The sequence below is a fragment of the Rissa tridactyla genome, chromosome 6 (genome assembly GCF_028500815.1).
Source record: "Rissa tridactyla isolate bRisTri1 chromosome 6, bRisTri1.patW.cur.20221130, whole genome shotgun sequence".
Lineage (NCBI taxonomy): Eukaryota > Metazoa > Chordata > Aves > Charadriiformes > Laridae > Rissa > Rissa tridactyla.
Window position 1 is genome coordinate 22,947,764 of NC_071471.1, and position 16,358 is coordinate 22,964,121.

The window sequence follows — 16,358 nt, forward strand, 5'->3', positions numbered from 1 at the left end:
ACGTTAACATCATTAACAAACTGTTTCTCTGGCCGCATATTACTAGTAACATGAACGGAAACCTACCAGACCAGCACTATCCTCCCCCCCCCCATTCCCTTCCGTAATGACTATTGCCAATTCCTACAATTTTTTAAAATGCATATTTTATGAGCAAAATTTGCACACAAACATATCACCGTGAAATACTACTACCAGGATTAAACGTACTCACTAATGCTTTTTAAAACTTAACATTAGCTTCCGGTACCTACAAACCTGTTATTTCAGTAATTGCTAGAGCATGCAAATTATCTGAAACAATGCAAAGCACAATGGCGATAAAATACTGTTCTATCCAAGGCACTTTAACATCAACATGAGCTAATATTTAGCAACCAAACCAACACAGTGAACATTTATGTTAATTCATTAAGCTGGAGAAGGCTGTGAGCAAAAGGGTTGGGGGGTGAGGGTTTTTTATATTTTTACTTCAGAACACATGCAGGTTTTCATTGCAACTCAACCCCATTAAAAAAAAACAAACAACAACAAGAAGGATCTTAAGTTAAAATGAAAATGGGTAACTTACAAATGTAAGTACTGGTCTGATGCACGTGGCTTTCTTTTTAAAGCAAGTGCTGCCTTCTTAGGTATTAATGGTTCTTTGGAAAAATACATACCAATGTTTATCAAGAGTAATAAGCAAGCTACTGTGGATCGACTTGTCCTTTCCTACATAAAAAAGAAGCAAAGGCTGGTGTCCTTTACTGATTGGTATCAGCCTCTTTGGGAGGAGACTGTTCTGTCAGCAAAGGCCAAGACTTGCAGAGGCAGCACCCTGGGCAGACACACGTCCTTCTCAGGCTGCAGCCTTGCCATGCAACACCATCCTCAAATCGGCCAGCATCACCACTCATGCAATTGTTCCCAGTGATCTGCAATGATTTAAATATTCTTAAGCTGCAAGTCCTTTCTTAAGTGAATATTTTGACTAGACATGGTCAAAGCGGTTATATATGTGCAATAATACCAGCAGATGTAAGGGAATGGTAAGCCTCCAGCAAAAGGAAAGGTGCAAAATAGCTGTGCAATGGCCCCTTCATCTATACTGCAGTCAGAAGAGGACACTGCATTAACCACAGCCTAATCCCAGACATCACAAACATCTCAGGGGAAAGAAATAGCTCCTTTGAGGGTGTGACAGCGTTCCCACAGGGAGAGCTGATGCTTTGAGTGCCTGCCTTTTCCTGATATAATAGGAATCCTGTCGAATGTGCGCTGGTCCATGGAGTTGCTTCGCAGAAGCAGGAGGAGGGACCAACAGGGACCAGACATGTCTTCAAGTTCAATTATCACTTCAAGAACATTTTACTTGGAAATACGTGATCTCAGTATTTTTCCAGTCCCCAAAAGAATTAAGGCTCCGCAAATGCTATGCACAAAACAATTTTTATCTGCATAGAACCAGAGCGCAGCACAGGAGAGTCGCAGAAGAATTCTTCCTCATCCTTCCTCTTGCACCGATTTCCAGACAATCATCTGGGCCGTTCTTTTTAAGTTCTATGCTGAAGTCTTGCTATGGCTTCTAGTGATTTCACTTGCTGTGAACTCTTCCACCAACTTTAAGTGGAAGGAGGGCTGTATCCTGAAGATTCTCCAGAAAACTGAAATAAGAGCTTTAGTGAAATAATTCAAGGAAGCATACTCCCTGCTACACCTAATTACACTTGACTTTATTCTTAAGCTATGGTGCTCCACAACCATTCTCAAATACACACAATGGAAACATCAAAGAAACCTGGTGGGACAGTTTGAGATATTTGAGACGGCTTACCAAGAAAACAAAAAAAACCAAAAAACCACTACAGCAGATAAAACAGTATCTAGTTTATTACATATAGAAAGAGATTTTCAGAATTTACAAACACCCACATTTTCATTCCAGGGAAAGAGTCAATTGGAAAAGTTCAACCCTTTTTTGTTTTCAATTTGTTTTGTGGATTTCGGTTGGTTGGTTGGTTGTTTTTTTTTCTTTACAATATATACAATGGAAGACTTTGATTTCTTTTTACCGATTTTTTTTGTCAGTTCCTGTGCAAGTGATGAATTCAAGTTGACACTTGTAAATACCATGTACAGTAATGTTTGTCTTCATTGTAGTTAATACAGACTATTATTTTACAAGGAGTACAAAATTATTTTTCTTTTGGAAAGAACTCAACTCAACATCAGGGTTATCTTACAACTGATAGTATCAGTAAATATGACTGTACAATCAAGGCCCAGGGACCAATGACTCATATTATATTATTTTCTGAATTACAATCTTAAAACAAGAATAGTACCCTACTCTATTCTTAGAAGCCTTGTTTTAAGCAGGTTTCCCACTCTGTTTACAACAGAATATAGTATACCTCAGTTCCACATCAAAAAAGATGTGCTGTAGGAAAAGTTACATTTTAATTAAAAAAGTACATGTATAAATCAAAACCTATGTTAAATATTTAATACTCTTCAACCAACATTAAGTTTTGTATGTAATAATTTACAATGATGATTTGTCATACAGGTTTTCAGCAGCAAATGAAGTTGTGTAAATGTGCTAGTAAAATACCCATTCTCACCATGACACAGTGGTGGGCACATCAGTTCATTGTGGCCAGCTAAGTCCTTATGGTAGAGGATGAAGTAAGAGAGACTCATTGTCCAGGTGTCACAGTGCTTCTGCTTGGCACAACACAGGATGTGCAGCTCAGTCAACTAACTCCTGAGGTTTGTGTAAAGTAAACAAACTGAACTGGATGCATCGTACCCATTTACAGAGGAAGAGGAGGAGGAGGAGGAAGAGGAGGAGGTGAGGTCCTAGTTGTGATAGCATGAAACATTTATAGTCTTGATACCCATGAGTTACAAGAAGGATTTGCTGAGGTTGTATAGGTCATCATTCTGAAATTGAAAGAGAAAGAAAATTAGCATCATGGGCACTCTAAACGCTTTTCTGTAATTATTTCCCTCCCCCTCCTTTTTTTTTAAATTTTATTTAAAAGAGTTATCATCCAAACTGAAAATGTTAGCGCCTTGAAAAATTATGGCATACACAGTTGAACTGTACTCAAGCATCTGAATCCCAAAAGCATTTAAAACAGATGTTGGCAATAAAATTCAAAGCAGTCAGAAATACATTTAAAACTTGCAAGAGATTCACCTAAGCAGAAACAATTTAAGTGTCCATACTGATTAACTACGACAAGCTCCCGTGCCAAGAGAAAGAAAAGCTCAAACCATCAGCCTGCTGGTGGTGTTTTTACCCACAGCAAGAAAGATTCATCAGATATCAGGGCTCCTTGCAGGGCTTCCTGGCCACCTGCTAATACCACAGCTTGCATGAGAAGGATGACCTAGGAATGGAGCATTAGGGGTGCAGAATTACCATTCCCTTTTGACATGTAAATTACCAAAAAAAATTGCATCCAGAAAATCCACAAGTTTGTTTACATTCGGCTTCTCTCTCTGAGAGAGGCCTGGGTCCTGCAACCCTAATAAGGCACAGCACAGGTTTATTGGGGAATGAACGTCAGAAGCTGCCTTTGACCCTGTCCCACCAGTCCTCCTCATCTCTTGGCTCCAGCCTCCCTGACCTAGCACATAGTGCAATTCTCTCTGTCAACAAGTCCTCTCAACTCCGCTTTTCAGTTGATTTTACACAGGCAGGTCATCAGTATAAGGGCTCTGATCACCAGCGACGTAGTGCGCAGTGGGCTGCTCTTGGTACCCGTGTGCCTCCTGTCCTGCCTGCAACCCTGCAGCAGATGCTTTGGCCCTGTCCCCACTGGAGGACACAGGGTGGAGGTGGCAGCCCGTGGGGTGCCTCCCCGCTGCACCCCAGGCCCTGCCGCAATGGCTGGCCACAGGCACGCAGAGCCAGGCGGCCACGCAATCCCCAAGCCACCCCAGAGCACAGCCCCGTCCTCCTCTCTTCGCACTACCATCACAGGCAGCCATACCCACTGGGGACTGAACAACACACCACTGAAATGAATACTATTTTTGTTTTAACTGGGGTTAGAGAACTACCATCATTTACATTTCAGGAGTTTCACCTAAAATCTGATGAAGCAAGATTTAGATTTTACATAAAAGTGTGTCTATTTCTATATTTGATATTAACTATGCTCCTGAAAAGATAGGTAAACAGCGCATTTTCCTCAGTACAAATACAGGCTTCCCATAGACACACTGGAGTAAAAAAGCTGAAAAGACCTCCTGTCCTATATTCTTTAATTGCCCAAGAAACAGAATTTACTTTGTGTGGTCCTTCAAGTGAAAGGAAAGCCTATCCCTGCAAATGATGTGTGGTATGCTGTGAAAACTCCCCAGAGAATTATCTCACAGATCTCTTATTTACTTTCAACTTTCTTTTGCACTCACATTGCGATCTAGTGGAATGTTCCTACCCGAATATCTATATACAGCTTCACATAGCTTTGCAGCTTTCAACTACGTTCGACCTAAAATTAGCCAGTAATGCCATACTTTATTAATAAAGATGAGCGACAAAGGAGAAATGGCTTCATTTAAACGAAGGAGCAAAGCGTGCGTGATTTGCGTGCTGCATAACTGAGGTGGGCGTTCCACACCCAGCAGGGCTGGAGGAACGTTGGGTGCCCACCAGCTGGGCTCCGTGGCCCAACCTGCCCTGCACGTACAGGGCAAATGGAAGGAAAGCAAGGAACAGCTTCTCGACATTGCCAGACTTTTTCCTGCCAAGAGATTTTAAGTACATAAATAACAATTTGCAGTATCAGGACCAAGTATTATGCCTCTTCACTAGTACTCAAGTCATCTAAACTCAAATACATCACGTATTGAACAAAATGGTCTGTCCGATCCAAATCCTCATCAATTCAACTAATATGGTCAAGACATCATCACAATTGCTACTAGCGAGCATTCATTCCTGGATTCAGGAGTCAGAAACGCAAAGGAAGAGCGCAACAAGTCTATCTGAAAAACAAAACACTTCCTAGAGGAATTGGCTAAGAAAATAATACCGAGGAAACCCACAGTTACAGAAACACAGACGCTCACATACTAGAGTCCTGCGCATGTGTAAAAAGAGTGCAAAAAACACAGCAGGCTGAAATATCCAAGAGTTTGACACTTGGGATAAAGAGCCAGAATCATGCAGGACACAAACTGGCTGCATTTCATACAAACTTCAGGTGCAGGTATGACAGGAGGCAGGGGCACGGAGCAGTTTCCAGCTTGTAATTACACCTCCAATATCTTCAGCAGTACAACATGGAAATCTACTTGTCACCCGTTGATAAAAATATAATCAGTAGCTTTTGTTTTCTTCTAATTTTGTCAGGGAAAAAAAATCAGACACTTTGCTACATACCCCCTGAGATCATTGATTGCAATGATTTGTTTTCACACCCCCAACTCCTCTGACAAACCTCTTCCCACAAAACAAAAATGGTGTTGTTGAGAATGACAACCCTTGCTACTATTACAGGACAGCAGTGCCTGTCCTGTCTGAATGCACACAAAGACGCCTAGAAAACAGCCATTCCGAGAGCAAAGCTGGTCATTCTGAGAGCAAAAGGTCACTGGAAATACACTCGACCTGTGAGGCCTTGAATCCAGGCAATTCTTGTTTGTGCATAACTTATACCAAAAAGCCCCATTCTCAATTTTAGCGTACAAATGTTCCTTGCTGGACGTAAGAGAATATTTCTTACATTTTTGACAAAACAATCTCAACCTCCTCTCTCCTCAACGAACTATTACAGTGTGTTTCAAGGCGGAAGTACCTTATTGGGAATTGAAGTCATCGGCTGGATACTTCATTGTTTCTTATCAACAGCCATCAGCATTTCCTTAACAACACATAAAAACAGTGCAGAAGACAAGTGTTTTAATAGAGTGTGCTAGGACTGCAGCGAGCTGAGGTAAGGATCATTAAAACTACTGACATCACTGTTGGCAACCAGAGAAAAGGGAAAACCTGTGTTTAATCTATTTCCTATTCACCACAAGCTTCAGCTGGAGTCCCCAATAATGCAGCTTGTGGTTGACTTTATGGAAAAAATTAGTGATGCAAGAAAAACGTTTTGAAACAAACAAGCATCTTTAAAAGTTACTACAAGGTACCTTTGACAAGTAGTCTCTGCTCAACATCTGTTACAACACACATGCAGATAACACGCATGCACGTTCCAGCTGGCAACACTTTCTTCTCAAATCTATTAGTCCAGGCTGCATACGACACAGCTAACTGTAGTTCCTATTACAACTGGAGTCCCATTCTTAAATCCAGTAACTAAAAATAAGTTGATACTTCATTTTATTTCCATTATCAGGGAGCTAGAGAAGGAGAGGAGTGTTTAAAATTTGAACTCTCTAAGAGCAAAGCGTCTAGACAATGTAATAATATATCTTTCCTGAAGTTAACAGAATTTTCATACATAAAATAGATGTGTTGTTAAAATACACGTAAAGTGTAATTCTTACTCCTTCCTTACAATCCATTCTCTTTGAAAAGTAACCAAGGAGGAACAAATATATCAAAAGAAACAAAAGTAAAAACTCAAGCGATCTTCAAGCAAAAGACTTTCCAGTAGCCAATTTAAACTTTTATTTATTAAGGGCTACTAAGGACTATGTTTCTTGTCCGTAAAACACCAATAGAAATGCCCTTCCAAAGCGACATTTCAAAACGAGTAAAATAAAGTGGAGCTGCTGTTGAAGCTCCATGATCATTTCAGCAACTAAATGCAGCTACTTTGTCACTGATTAATATGCAAGGGCAAAATGTGGCTCCCAAACCTGCTTAGTACCCTGTGACACCTTCCCAGTGTTAGCTGGACATCTGTTTAGGAAACAACTCTCCATGTAACAGAGCCAGGTCAATGAAAAGATGACTCCTGACTGAAGAAAATGCTGCTTCCAGATCTGCCGAAGGAAAAGAATTTCCCAACTCTGCCATCAACCTTGCTAAATCAAACCTATTCTCCAAAACTACATATCCCACCAGCATCTCATTTGAAACAATGAACAACATGGACCCGCTGAAGACTCCTCTGTCAAAGATACTAGTTACAAATAAAAGGTTTTAAAAAGCAAATGCATTTGTTATTTAGGATCATATATTGTATCCTATTCTGTGTAGATTAAACAGTGATTTACTGCATAGTGAACACATCTACCTAATATAAAAAACAAAGCTCGGGAACAAAAGCTCAAAATAAAAGATAGTTATTATGAAAATACAGCGGGGACTGGTGCAGAATTTCACAAGTCGCGGTCTGCGCACCGCCTGGGCACCCTTTGTCTGGGCACGTACAGCCGAGTGTCTTTAGAAACCTGACACAAAGTAAACACATTAAGGAGTCCTGAAAAACTCATTTGCAGCTCTTGTCTTGGTGACATTTGCATGAGTCATCACCTAATTATAATGAAACGGTGCACACCTACTTAAAGGCTGAATTTATCCACATGTTGTGCTCACCATACTGATGATCATAAGTAGTATCTGTTGACATTTTTCCTGGCATTAGTAACATGTGCACAGATATGGGAAGAATCCCATTCGTATAAATTAAAAACATCAACCAAAATTTAAACTAGCTCGAATAAGTTCTTTTCAAAGAGATGCAAATAGGTTGTACAGTTTCCCCGATCTCACATGGACCGTTGCAAGAGTAAAGGAATGCAAGAAGAAACAATGGTTGCTCTATATGTTAATTGCAGCTTGAGTACTAACAAAAGGAATTCAAAATAGAACTAAACAAGGTAATTACAACATTGCTATTTCACTTGACAGGCTATAATCTACATTTAATAAGCCTAGATAAGCGTTTCTTCATTGTACCCCAAAATGCGTGTTTCAGCTTCCTTGTGAATGCCAGAAGTGGGGAATTACCACGATCCGGTTCCACCAAGTCCTTTCCTATCAGGCCGAGTAACCAGATTTGGTGTTTTCATCTTTTTTTTCTTATTATTATAGGTAATCATTCACTGATGGAGGAACCAAAGGACCAGTAATACGTGGTACAGTCTTTCTGCTTATGAGTTCAAACTAAATTCACTCTCTTGCATAGCACTGAAAACAAGCAATCCTCACCACAGAGGAAGATTTTCCTCTTTTCCCCAGAAAGAGAAAGTGGGGAAAAAACAAAAACTAAGGCACTTTTAAAATAAGATGAATAAGATGTTGAGCAGAACCAGGTTCTTAAATGTAAGAACCCATTTCCTGGGGTGTAAGTACAGTGGGAAAACACAAACTAAACCACACACATTCTTTGGATGAGCTTCTGCCCAGCAAAGAATTCGTATGTTTGATTTCAACTTCACAGCATGTCAACCTGATTTAAACTCACTCAAGACAAAACTAAACCCATCCCTGAGGTCAGCAAGAAAGGCTGCTGCCACAGACAGAAAGCCACAGGCAGGACTGCCTGCCCCAAGCAACAAACACGGGAGAGTGACACTACCGGAGGTCAGATTTGCGCATTTCCATCTGTAAAGAGGAGGAAACAAGCCAGGTCTCCGCACCGATATATAAAGATACTGGAAAAAACTAATTCACCAAGTTTGTATGTAGAAAAAATATTTTAGAGATCTCCTGCTCTATTACACAAAATCAGCAGCAGTTAGGGGTTTGAACAAAACTGACTTAAGTACTGAATTTCTGATTAAATATTTAATCTTTTCAATTTTGGAAAAAAAAAGTTAATGAACTTTTGCTTTTCTTGAAGAGTAAAAGAAAAAAGACATGACTAAGTCTAGAAAGAAAGAGCTTAAATTCAATTGCCTGTTTTGTAAAGAAATTCTACAACTTTTCTTGCAGTGATACAGCAAAGTGATAAAAAAAAACCCCAACTGTCCAACACTAGGAAGTTACCAAAAAACCACAATGCAGCCCATCGATTTTTCTTTGTTTGTTTTTATGAAATGGAAAATATGGGAAGAGTATCTCTCTCTAAAAAATGTGACATTATAAGTGGGATTCTCATGCTTGTTTCTTCCAGTTTTGTAAGGGCTGAAGATCTGGATCCGTCCCCTTCCTTTACTAGTAGTCCAGCTGAGTAATCAGCTAAAGGTTGAGTCCAGCTTACATGAAAAGAAATTCCCTTTGTTTCAGGACTAAAAATAATGATGTTACTATGAAGCCAGGGAACGCAGGATCTCATGAGATCAATACTCCAAGTTCATCCCAAATCTTCTCATAATGCTTCTCTAATATCTTGGCAGCGTTGTTTGTGTTTGATATCCCTCAGATAAACCCAATACTGTCCCAGGGTCTCCTCTCCTCCCCTCCCCCAGACTGCAATGATAAGAAGGGGTATCAAACCTAAATGTGTATCATCTAGTTAATAGCTTCGGCCTTCACAGGACAACATTGCTTCTGTTTTTAAGATTTAAAGAAACTTGTAAATTCAATGGCTGGGGTCATTCATTATTTTTGAATTATTTACTGTTCAGTTCACCAAGTTTTCAGAGTCTAACCCTGAAGAATTTGGGGCATTCATGCTTCCCCTGACGACCCAATAACCCACTCCCAGTTCAAGAAAGCCAACAGTGAAGTGTACTTTGTATGGCTGTATCCTTGGAAGAGGAAAACACTGCTCAGTATCTTTATCAAACATATAACTATATATCAGCCATATTAATAAGGGAAATCCAGAAACACAACTTCATTATGCAATTTGTTTCTCAAAGGAGTTTTCTTAGCACTTTTTTTTTTTTTTTTAAATTACTTTTATCGTAGTTTGGAATTCAGTAAAACTCACCAATGCTGTGAATCATTACAACTGCTCTCCCTATGGGGAAGCAGATGACTTGTGTGCCTTTAGATGCACTCACACGCCCTCAGGTTGTTAGCAATTTAAACATACACAATTAAATTTGACCAAACTTGAGTGCACTGAAGCTGTGCTCATATTATATCAACTAAATTACATCAGCAGTGGAGCTCAGGAACACATAACACCCAGCCTGCAGCTACTACATAATAAGACTAGATCTCAGCTGCTGAGTTTTCATTTGCATTATCTTTCTGTGAATTTGTATTTCACATGCCTTTCCTGGCATTATGGTTTGGTTCCCCATTCCTGCAGCCAAACTTTGCCACTTTTTCCTGTGCTTTTCTGCCCTGACTTTATAATGCTCATTTTCTGCCAGATTTACTTTTCTCTGACAACTTCTTAAAAAACCCTACCTAAATAGCCTCAACTACCTTGAAACTATTCTCATGATACATGCTAAATTGTGAGAGTTCCACCTTAAAGCAAGGATTCACACCATTTGCCTTAGCTAGAGCCATTTTCCTCCCGATGGACAAATAAGAGGAAAAAGTAGAACAGACAGAAGAAAAATGGCATTTAAAGGGAAGACATACAGAAGCCCCACAGGGGGATAACCTGGCCAGCTGACCTTCCCTTTGAAATTTTGCCAGTGCAAATTAAGTAGCTAGTCTGCAGCACTTCTGGCAGCAGCATGGGAAGGAAGTTCTGCAGCGATTTTGGATGAAACACTTCCTCAATTCCGAACAACAGCACATTAAATATCAAAAAAGGATAACAAGGAGGTGCTGGAAAACACATTCTGAAAAACATGCCAAGAAAACAGAAGTGGATAAGAACAAACGAAATGTCATAAAGTTGACAAAACTGTAACAAGAAGCTTAGAAAGCCAAGGTAGAAGCAAAGCATCCATTATTTTGACAGTTTGCTATGCCTTAATAGAAAAACTGTACCATACAGCAGAAATAACAGTTGAAAACAAATCAGAGGTAGTGCTTTTTAGAAGGTAAAAGGAGAAGGCCTTTGGTAAAAAGCAAAAAGCAACAGTAAAGCAACATTACAACTTGAAGCTGGACGAGAAAACAATTATTTAACCACAGATTTAGGTTTTCACCAAGATAGCACCACGAGTCTGACATCAAATTAATTACATTAACTGCTCTGACCCATTGTTTTCTCCCATGTAGAACAAGTAGATAACAAATCTTACAAGTCTACGACATCTGACATGAATTTGTTTCAGTAAGAATGTGTTTTCATGTACATCCACGTACACTCACAATTTATTTCTAGTTTCTAGTAATTTGTGCTCATTTGACCTGACCTTTTTACCTTCTCTCTCTCTGCCATAAATTGCAAAACTTCTCTAGGTGGAGTCATACGGCATTTTCCCCTTCCTAGCACTTCAAACCCAATGTTCAGAATCCTTTGACACTCAAGCTGACAACTGAAAACTAAAGCATCAGCCATGCCCAAAAGCTCTTCAACAATAAAGTGCTGTGGCTGGGGTATACAACCTAGAGGCAGGTGGACAAACACACAACTGGACGCAGAAAGACCTGAAATCTAATTCTGCTTCTTGGTTTGATTTGCTATATAGTTTTACTCAAGTTACTTTGTCTTGGCCTCACGTGAAACAGGTAAAATATCTACGCCATGCATTTTCCTCATCAAATTTTCTTGTGAGGAAGAGAAGTCACGATGTCTCGAACACACGTAGTAACTATAACAATCTAAGGAATTAGGTTTGTGCCTCAATCTTCTGTATTTCACAGTGAGATGAGGGCTGCTACCTGACAGAAGAGTTCAAGCTGTGTCAGGGGCCAGGCAGCAGGGTGGTAAGTGTCTTGACAGCACCCACATGATGACAGATGCAGGGCAGCATCCGGACACAGTGCTATAAATTAAACACTGGGCCAGCCATACATTGATGAGAATAAAAAGAACTGAAAAAATGCCTAATTCCCTGAACACTGCCTACAAACTGAAAAAGAGTACGGTATATGCGGGAAATATTAGTTGCTTAATACATGCTCTTAAACTGCAAGAAAGCATATGCATGAGGGTGGGGGCAAAAGTATCAATGCTTAAGAAAGTAAGTAACATTTGTGAATTCTGGAACTGTATATATTGTCAAGCACTATTCCGCATTAAAACAGATTTATAAAATTAAGTAAACTCTACATGCAAATATAATTTTTAGTTGTAAAAAGAAACAAAATTCCAACACAGGAAAAGGTGGAGAAAGACACAAAATTCCAACATAAGAAAATCAGCCTTTACTGGCAGAGCAAGAGCTTTACCGTTCTACTCCCACTGATTTAGCAATCAAGATACTCTGGACTGCGATGGGTTTAATATCAAAAACAATGCTGAGCACTTTAATGAGCTCTAAGGTATTTCATGGCTAAACTAATCACTGTACCATTTAAACACTGAAATACTTGTTTGTATATAGATTAGGTTTTCAAAACAATTGTCAAACAATTTATTTCCTGAAACCACAGTAACAGGAAAATAGTACATACAGGGTGATAAAAGGGAACAAAGGAAATGTGATTCTGATTCAAAACAATGGAGCTACCTCAAGTCTGAAGTATATGGACAGAGGAAGCAGCACCTGTCAGGCTCTCAGGGAGGGGAGAACCCAATTTGGATACAGCTGTGAATTAAATCCAAATTATAAAGATCAATCAGACAAACCGAGTCTTTTACTGCTGTTTCTTTAAAGCGTCATTCAGTGAAATCCTAAAAGCCTGAATGACTGCCAATATTAAATTTTAAAGTTACTAACAGCTTAAATGGACTAATCTTCACTTGTTCAGTTGCCATGATTTGAAATGGGAAACTAATCAACAGTCACATTAATTATCTGATATAATTTTAACACCAATCTACCACTATGCAACTGTATAATTACACAAACAAAAGTTAAAGTAGGTAAAAGATTTTATCCTCTCAGAATTTGCAGTCAGACATTTTAATTCAATAATTCTTATTTTTTTTAAAAAAAAACATGCCAAGTGGAAATTTTCCCCATATAATGAAAGTTGTTCACAACAGTATCAATAAGAATCTCTCTAGATGATAGATACTGTATTATTGTGACACATAAATCTTCCATCAGTTGTCAGATCTAGTATTAAGGATAACCCTTTAGAAGCTATTAGTATAAGTCAATTGAAAATTAAAAGCATATAGTAATACAGATTAAAGGCTTAGCACGCACACAAAAGGATCTGTACATGATACCATAACTCATTAAGATGTCTTGGTTAATCGTTGATTGAAAACATCCACTAAACATTGACCTTGACAAAATATATAAAAATTCAGCCTTATTACACCGTATGACCGTACTATATAATCTCATAAAATGGAAAGTTCTCCATGTTCTCATAACCTAAAACATGAACTTGTACCATCGGCCACCCACCCTTCTTAACCAAGAAAGGAATTTTTAACTATGTTGGACCGCTGATAGTCTCAGTGATTACAAAAGTAATTGATGCTACATTTAAACCTTTCCCCCAGATAAGTTATATTAATCATCCTTTAATATTAACTTCATTCAAAAAGTTACTCAAAACACACATTAGACAGAACAAGGTATCTTCTTGAAACACAAATTCATTTAATATTATACTAGTTAAGCACAAATAACAGTTTTAGAAATGGTTTGACAAAATACTATATGACGAGCAGTTACTGAAACTGATATCTTACTGACTGTAGTACTGTTTAAATTAGTCTTGATGATGGAGCATAGTTTCCTTGATGTCCAAAACTAGGCATACCTTTAGCATTTAGCAGTTCAAAATCTGAAATGTGGTAGAAAGAAAAGCAAGCAGGATTAGGAAAGAGGGTGAACGTTTGCATACATAAGTAAAGGTCCTCAAGACAAATTACTGAGTTGGATGTTACTTTGTGCTTCCTTTCATCATCAGGTCTTCTAACAACTGCGTATCCCACTATGGAAGTCTGTGTTACAGTTCAGCCATACCACAGAAAAACCATTGACTAAAATACTCTGAAAATAACTATTCTAGGCACATAAATATTTTCTTTTCCTTCAGAGTGACTGCTCAGTAGATTGCCCAACTGGCAGATAAAAAACAAGCCAGTGAAGAGGCAAAGACATTCATCTGCTGCAAAGTAGAAATACAGTCAGCACAAAACCCAAAGACAGTGAAGTGATCGGAGAGGAAAGGAGGGTATGGCCACCACAAGTGACACGGTCACCAAGAAGACAACATACGTTGTGCCATGATCCAGAAACCTTAGCTTGCACTGTTTTCTTTGGTGTGGTTTCCTGAAGAAATGGAGTTTATGTAATTGGTAGAACAGAGAGCAGACCTTCTGAACAGGATGTAAAATTCAGTTTAACCAAAGACATCAAGTTTCAGATACACCAAGCTGCAGTACGTTTTGCAAAAAAACATGGCTGAGTAAAGGACTCTTTTCCGCAAGCACAGTTTTAATCCATGTGTTCCACGAGAAGGCAGAGCAAGCTGCTCAGCCCCCACCATCAGCCCCCAGCGCCCATCTCAACAGCCCCTGCACCGTCTGGCAGATACTGCAGAGGAAAAGTGGCAGAGGGTATACAAGGGCACAACAGGGACAGTTAATAAATGTAAAACAAATCTATAGGAAAGAGGGCTTCATTAGTTCCACTGATCACAGATCATCTGTTGGTATAAGCAGTTTTGCTTGGAGCAGTATTTTGTCAGTACTATTACTGTTACGTTATGCAAAGAATGTATTAAATTCTTAAATATTACATGAGATTTAATGGATTGTGTATCACATGTAGGAGGTCAAACAAGGAGGGTAATGTTCCATTCAGCCTTATAGATATAATTTAAAAAACAGAAGACTGCATTATATTTCAAGGAGCAAGTGCAGATCAGACATGTGCCTGAGATGGGAAAAAGGCAGTTTGAAAAGCAATGGGAAAAAATAAAATAAAATATTTTAAAAATAGTAAAAAAAATATCAGTGGTTGTGACAAGCAACAGTGCAGTTTTCAAGAAAGTTCTGCCACTCTGATCTTTGTTACAAAGGTAACCCAAACCACAGTAAGACTGTAACCAAGCTGCTATGCCATTGAGGACACACAGTACTAAGTCACTTCCAAAGCCAGTGCTCCACAGTAAGGAAGTTATATAGCATAATCCCTTTTAAAACCTTTTCTGCTTTCAGAAGCAATCTATACGAAATTCTCCCTGTATCCTTTCCCTTATCCAGCAGACTACTGCATTTGTTTTTTAAGTTCTTGTACATGTTTGGAAACCCTGCAGCTCCAGTGGCAGGGACTCCGAATGCCCTTGCTACACTAAGGAGATCATATGAAGAACAGCAGAAACTATCTTGACTTCTACTTTCCATCTGTATTTTCATGCCAGAGCCAAAAATGTTATGTCTAATTTTAGGTCCAGTTCTCTTAAATGAAGGCTTTAATTAAGATAAAGCTAGCACTTTTGTCATGTAACTTCCATTTTCATGGCCTTTTTCAAAAAAACAAACCACACACACAGCAACCAAAGAGATCTCAGTCTACGTTATTTAGTCCATCTGTTTTCCAGTAACAGCGGATTTTTCATATTATTAAAAAGTTTTTTTGCAAAGTACATTTCATCATTTAAAATCACATACGGAACAAAAGAAAACAACATTGCAACTATGTTGTCATAATGAAAAAAAAATATATATCTGTCAGTTTAGAATTTTATCAGAAGGTATATTGCTTATCACACTTTTCTGCAACATTAATTTTCTATTTATCACAGGTATTGTGCAGAATGTACGAGTATAACACCACTGCCTATAAGTACGCATATATACAAAAAGGAGCTAAAGGGGGCTGTATTAGCATGAAAAAGGAAGTTCAACTGCATTATTGGAAAAAAAAAAAAAGTCCCAAACCAGGACAGCTCCCTGCCCCAGTTAAAAAAAAACCAAATCACCCCCAACCCTCCATGTTGTCAGACCCAAATTACGATTCCCACTTCAAATTCCGAGGACTCTGAGAAATAAGAATCATCTTGGAAGGAGGAGAAGGGAAAAACAAAGAACACTTACTTTCTTCAGAGAAATACTTCCTATATTGGTAATGAGCGTTTTCTATTACATTTTCTCCAGTTTTAATAATTGCATATTAATCTCTCTTTAAAAACATTCTTTTCAACTTTTCAAACTTACTTCATTTCTAGTTACCAACTATATGGAATACTTAACACAATGTTTAATTTTCATTAAGAATTGTGACAATTGGAAGCCAGAGTTTCTGCAGCACCTGTAGGCATCTTGTTCTACTACAGAGACAGTATGATGAAGTACAAACGCAGGAACCTTTTCTTTCTATACATCAGAGTCCTGGTATTTCAGCAAGGTAAAACAACCTTTTGAATTTTCCTTTTTGTCTGTGATTCTCTTCTAGCTAAAAGTCCTAGTTGCTAGGAAAAGATGCATCATGGTCCGTGGAAGCAGACGCAATGGGAGCCGCAGCTTTTAGAAATCGTAACTGAAAGGTGTAGCAAGTTCTATTATAAATGCAACTGGGCATTT

General features: G+C 38.7%; 1 protein-coding gene across 2 annotated transcripts in view; it reads right to left on the minus strand.

Annotated features, from left to right (window-relative positions):
- Positions 1-1,854: 1,854 nt before the first annotated feature.
- The window catches only part of IRS1 (insulin receptor substrate 1), a 56,965-nt gene continuing 42,461 nt past the window's right edge, over positions 1,855-16,358 (minus strand). The window contains exons 2-3 of one of the 2 annotated variants that reach the window (XR_008466973.1): positions 5,799-5,864; positions 1,855-2,928 (exon numbers count right to left, since the gene is read on the minus strand). The gene's annotated coding sequence lies outside the window, so the exon portion shown is untranslated. The remainder of the gene's footprint in view (positions 2,929-5,798; positions 5,865-16,358) is intronic. The other variant, XM_054205263.1, reaches the window with a different exon arrangement.